Here is a 7216-nt window from a genome sequence, read left to right on the forward strand (position 1 = left end):
TATGTAGTCACTATGAAAACTAGTACCGAGGTTCCTCAAAAAAATAAAAATGGAATTATTTTATGATGTGGCCATCCCACTTTTGAGTATGTGTCCAAACTCCACAATGAAGGACCTGGAATAGATACTTGCACACCCTTGTTCATTGCAGCATTATTCACAAAAGCCAAAATGTGGAAGCCACTCAGGTGTCCCCTGACTGAGAAAGAGATTTTTTAAAATGTGGTATATCTGTTATTCAGCCTTTCAAAAGGAAATTTTTCACATTCTGTGATGAGGATAAACCTTGAGAATATTATGTGAAGTGAAATAGGCCAGTAACAAAGTGGCAGATAGTGTGTCATTTCATTTATGTGAGATATCTTATGTAGTCAAGCTCACAGAAACAGAAAGTAGAATGTATTTGTCAAGGAATGAAGGGAGGGTAAAACAGGCAGTTTTTACCTAACAGTTCTTGAGTTTTGGTTTCACAGGACATAAAAGTCCAGAGGTCTTTTGCACAACAATGTGAATATACTAAACATTACTAAATGTACAGTTAAAATGGTTTAATGTGGTAAATGTTATGTTTCTACCACAATTTTTTCAAATGGAGAACCAAATTAAGGACTCAATACCCTTCAAAATAGCAACAAAGAAAATAAAATACCTAGGAATATATTTAACTAAGGAGGTAAAGGACCTCTATAGATAGAACTACGAAACACTGAGGAAGGAAATCACAGAGCATGTAAATAGGTGGAAAACCATACCATGCTTGTGGATCGGAAGAATCAACATTGTTAAAATGTGTATACTGCCCAAAGTTATCTACAGATTCCCAACATCATTTTTCACAGATATAGAAAAAATAATTTTACGCTTTGTATGGAACCAGAGAAGACCCCGTTTAGCAAAAGCAATTTTAAACAATAAAAACAAAATGAGAGGTATTAATTTGCCAGACCTCAAACTATACTACAAGGCTGTGATTATTAAAACTGCTTGGTATTGGCACAAGTTCAGGGACACAGACCAGTGGAACAGAACAGAAAATCCAAATATAAAACCATCCTCATATAGCCATCTAATCTTTGACAAAGCAGACAAAAACATACTCTGGGGAAAAGACACCTTATTCGATAAATGGTGCTGGGAAAACTGGATATCCACATGTAGAAGACTGAAACAGGACCCACAGCTTTCACCTCTCACAAAAATCAAATCATGGTGGATAACAGACTTAAACCTTAGGTGTGAAACTATTAGAATTCTAGAAGAAAATGTAGGAAAGACTCTTATAGACATTGGCCTAGGCAAAGAATTTATGAACAAGACCCCTAAGGCAATCACAGCAACAACAAAAATAAATAAATGGGACCTAATTAAATTAAAAAGCTTCTGCACAGCCAAAGAAACAGTCACGAGAGTAAACAGACCACCTACAGAATGGGAAAAAAATTTTCGCATACTACACATCAGATAAAGGACTGATAACAAGAATCTATTTAGAACTCAGGAAAATCAGTAAGAAAAAATCGAAGAACCCTATCAAAAAGTGGGCAAAGGACATGAATAGAAATTTTTCAAAGACGATGTAAGCATGGCTAACAACCATATGAAAAAATTCTCAACATCTCTGATCATCAGAGAAATGCAAATCAAAACCACAATGAGATATTACTTAACTCCAGTGAGAATGGCCTTTATCAAAAAGTCCCAAAACAATACATGTTGGCATGGATGTGGAGACATAGGAACACTCATACACTGCTGGTGGGACTATAAACTAGTGCAACCCCTGTGGAAAGCAATATGGAGATACCTTAAACAGATTCAAGTAGACCTACCATTCGATCCAGCAATCCCATTATTGAGCATCTACCCAGAAGAACAAAAGTCATTCTATAAAAAAGACACCTGCACCCGAATGTTTATAGCAGCACAATTCACAATTGCAAAGATGTGGAAACAACCCAAATGCCCATCAGCTCATGAATGGATTAGTAAAATGTAGTATATGTATACCAGGGAGTACTACTCAGCTGTAAGAAATAATGGTGATATGGCATCTCTTTTGTTCTCCTGGAGAGAGTTGGAACCCATTCCATTAAGTGAAGTATCCCAAGAATGGAAAAATAAGCGCCACATGTACTCACCAGCTAATTGGTTTCCCCGATCATCACCTAAGTGCACATTTGGGAATAACACCAATTGGGTATCGGACAGAGGTGGGGGGTGGGGGGTGGGGGGAGGGGATGGGTGTACACCTACATGATGAGTGTGATGTGCACTGTCTGGGGAATGGACACGCTTGAAGCTCAGACTTGAGGGGATGGGGGGGGCATGGGCAATATATATAACCTGAACTTTTGTACCCCCATAATAAGCTGAAATAAAAAAACATTATGATATATGCTATAGAATTTACATTATTATATGTGTTATTATATGTACCAAGTAAGTGTCCAACACATACTTGTTGAATACATGTGCAAATATGTATTCGATAGTGATTTGTTAAAACCAGTGTTGCTGTGGCTCTTTTCTTTCATAATTGGGCTGTTTTTTTTTCTTTAGCTGTTATTTGCATTAATCTTAGCTATTGCAGTTTTTTTTTAATTTATAAACTTTATTTCTAATGCTAATAGAAGACCAGAAGATTGACACCTAGAGTGAGATAAATGTCAGATAAAATATGTGAAAAACAGAGTTTGGAAAATTTTGCCCTTAGTGCGAGCTAATAAGCTGACATTAGTTCAAAACATTTCACGGAATGGGTGAGAAAATGGGTAAATGATTGTACTTTGGCCAGGGACACAGAAGGTCACTTTACAGAAAAATGCTTTGTGAAACTTTTATCAAAAAATTGCTTTATCATTTTGAAATGTGAAGTGCTATACCTTAGCTTCTACGTTCCACTTCAGAAATAACAATTTTATCTTGCCATTCAAAAATAAATAAATAAAAAAGAATAAAGCTTTCCAAAATTATTTTCAAATCACAAAATTGCTTCTTTCACACAAAGAAAATATAGATTCATCAATAAACACATGATGAAATTAAGACTATTTTCCTGATTACTCACCTAGAAAGAATAAAACCACCATTGAAAATTAGCTAAGAAAAAAAATATACAAGACAAGCCACAACAAAATTGGGGTCATAGTTATAGAGAAAAACACACACACAATTTAATAGTGATAGATATATGTCTGATTCATATTTTAATAAAACCCCACATTGACTTAAAGTGTGCACACAGAGTTGCAAATTTTCACCTAATATAACACATATGTAAAACCAAAAACACAATAAACTGATGTTAGGGAACTTACCCTTTAAAAACAAGTAATACAGAATTGCAAAACAAGAATAAGAGAAAAGTTCACCCATAAAATCCTGTATGTAACATTGATGTACCATTAAAAAATAATTTTTCTAGATAGCTACAAATTTCAGCTCTGACTGTACACCAATGGAGAGGAAGCAGTTTGAATCAATGACATGTGGTATATGGCAGTAAAATTTCACAAAAAAATGTACTGCAATTATTAATAAAAGGCTCTGATGAGAAAATTTTAATAACTAACCATTTAAAAGACACAAAAGATAATTTTATGTTATTAATATATTGATGTTATTCTTACACAAAATAAAAAGGCTACAATCCAACGTTTAGAAGAAAAGAATAGCCTTACATGTCAAAATAAGGAAAAAGAATGAATTTTGTAAAATATGGTGAGAGTCACTTTTATCTAAAATGAGGATTTGGAATAAACTGTATTATCATTTAGATATAGGCTGAGAAAAGTGAATAAAAATTCTAATGATTTCTTTTTGCCTGCAGTAAAATTGAATTTAAAAGTGAACAATTTTATAAATATAGTATGCCTGCTAATTATCTAGTTAACTTCTCACATAATGTGTAAATTTTAGCACATTGTTCTAAAATTTGAATCTAATATTACAGATAAATTGAAAATAGAAAGTGAGAATGTATAGGGAGTACAACATCAGCAAAATGATAGAATAGGAGATCCCGTGCTTCAACATCTTTCTACAGCAACAAAAATTTGGTGGCCACCCATGGACAAAAGTGGCCTTATAAAAAGGTCAGATATGGTGGCTCATGCTCATAATCCCAACTACTCAGGAGGCTGAGGTGGGAGGATTAATTCCATTCAGGAATTTGAGACAAGGCTGGGAAATATAGTGTAACCTTATTTAAAAAATAAAGTGACTTTTCGAGAGTTTGGGGATTCAGGAAGGGAGTTGTGAAACCCTGCTAAAGCCCAAAACTGACGAGGTGGTTTTGAGAAGGCCAGGTCCTCAGCCAGGTGGCAAAACTTGAGGACTCCCTGTCTTGGCTACAGACCAGGAAATGGCCCACCCAACTTGGCTCCACTGAGAATTATGTAGTGATGTAATCATCTCAAACTCCTCCCAGCCATGGTCTGGGAGTGGTATTGCCATCCAGAGACCTTGTGGGAAATGCCCATTCATGGCCATAAAGGCAGGCCTGGAGACCTTGACATTTACTGTGGTCTTTGAAGCAGTTTTGTGATCCAGTTTCAACCCTCTTACCCACAGTCCTACCCATCCAGGGACCCATACAGTGATCTGAAGAAACTCTTCTGGGTATTCAGTGGGAGCCAACTCATTTGCACATCTGGTATAAGGCCAACTGTATGGATCATCCAAATGCAGAACTCTGTCCTAGTGCCTGCCCTACATATTAAAATCCTGGAGGCAATCAGTCTTTTCCTCTTAAAAAAAAAAAATTTTCACAATGATCCAAGCCCCTGGTAACAAGCTGACTAAATGTGGACCCCCAGTGCTGACCCAAGCAGCAGCCTTGTGATCCAGCTATGACACTTCTGCACTAGAAACCCAGGAGATCTCATCAGCCTGGGAACCCAACAGGATAGTATCTTTATTTGCCAAAACCAGTTTATAAAACCTGGAAGACATGTTTGCTTCTTGAAATTCACAGACACCAGTGCAAGGCTATATCATGTCCTCATTTAACGCTTCTATTTGAACATAGTATTGGAAGTCAATTAGGCAAGAAAACGAAAAACAAAACTAACCAAATTAAAAAAAAGAAGTAAAAATATTGCTGTTTATAGATGACATGGTCTTATATATAGAAAACCATAAATCATACACCAAAAATTGTTTAATAAATGCACACAGCAAATTATCAGAATATAAAATTAGCATATAGGTATGAGTTGTGCTTTCATACGCTAACAACAAACTATCTGATAAAAAAAGCAATCTCATTTATTAATACCATAGTATCAAAATAATAACTTTCTTAGCTATAAATGTAACTAAGGTGGTGAAAAATCTTTAAACCAAAAAATATAAAATATTGATGAAAGAAATGGAAAAAGACATAAAAAATTGAAAGGTATTCCATGTTTATGGATTGGAAGAATAAATATTGTTAAGGTGTCATATTATCCAAAGAGATCTATAGATTCAATGACCTACGTATCCAAATTGCAATGGCATTTTTAACAATAATAGAAAATACAACCTAAAATGGATATGGAACTGCAAGAGATTTGAATAGCCAAAGCAATCTTGAAGAAAAAGAATAAAGCTGAGGGCATCATACTTTATGATTTCAAACTACATTTCAAGATTGTAGTAACAAAACTATGAAGTCACATGAATAAAAATTGACACAAAATACAATGAAAAGACGAGAGAGGCCAGAAATAAAACCTTGTATATAAGGTAAACTAATCTTTGACAAGGACACCAAGAATTCAAAATAAAGAAAGTACAATCCCTTTAATACTTGGATCTAGGAAAACTGGATACTCACAAGCAGAAGAATGACATTAGACTATTCTTTACAACCTACCCAAAACTTAACTTAAAATAAAAACAAATATAAAAATGAATCTTTTAAAATCTTAAAATAAAACATATAAAAAAGCTCCTCAATATTGGTACCCAATGTATGGCAACAAAAGAAGACAAAGAAATTGGACTGCATCAAACTAAAAAGTTTCTGCACAGCAAAGAAAACAATGAAATAAGAAAACTTACAGGATGGGAGAAAATATTTGCACACTATATAACTGATAAAAGATTAATATCCTAAATATGTAAGGAACTTACATAAAATAAAGGCAAAAACAACAATAATTATAACCTGACTGAAAAATAGGCAAAAGACTGAATAGATATTTTTCCAACAAAGACATACAAATGACAGACAGTTATATGAAAAGGTGCTCCCTCAGCCTCACCAATTATCAGGCAAATGCGCATCAAACCATAATGACATATCACTTGCCCTCTGTTAGGATTGCTAACATCAAATAGAAGAGGGATAATGAATGTTGGCAAGGATATGAAGAAGATAAAATTCTGTATACTGTTGGTTAGTCATAAATTGCTAGAGTCATAAAATTAGTATGGAAGTTATTTAAAACATGAAAATATAGAACTACCTTATAATTCAGCAATCCCACTTCTGTGTATATAACCAAAGGAAATAAAATCAGTATCTCAAAGACCTATCTGTATGCCCATAGTCATTACAGCATTATTGACAATTGTCAAAATATGAAAACCACATAATGTTTGTGGACACTTAACAGATAATATGACATATATACACAATACAGAATTGTATAGCCCTAAAAAATAATAGAATCCTGCCATTTCAATGACCTGAGGACATTATGCTAAGTAAAATAAGCCAGGCACAAAAAGACAATTACTGCATGCTCTCACTTATAAGGGGAATCTGAAAAGTTTGAACTCACAGAATGAGAGGGAATAAAGATGGTTGCCAGGGCCTGGAGGAGGGCAAAATGGGGAGATGTTCAAAAGGTACAAACTTTCATTTATAAGATGAATATGTTTGGGGATATGATGTACAACATCATAACTATACTTTAAAACAATGTTTTATGTACTTCAAATTTGCTAGGATAGTAGACCTTAAGTGTTCTCACTACACAAAAATGTAACAATGTCAGCTGAGAGATATGTTCTTTAACTTGATTGTTATTTCACATGTACACACATATCAAATTCCATTATATACAATGAACAGTTATCACATATCACATTATATACGGTGAATATTATACAATTCTTTTCTGCACTAGATAATGAGGTAACAGGAAGGGGACAGAAGTCAATTGTGCTTCTTTTGGTAAGAAGCTTTGTTGGTCAGATAAGAAAATGTCAGGTCCCTCCCTGC

This window comes from Eulemur rufifrons, chromosome 4 (assembly GCF_041146395.1).
Source record: "Eulemur rufifrons isolate Redbay chromosome 4, OSU_ERuf_1, whole genome shotgun sequence".
Taxonomy (NCBI): domain Eukaryota; kingdom Metazoa; phylum Chordata; class Mammalia; order Primates; family Lemuridae; genus Eulemur; species Eulemur rufifrons.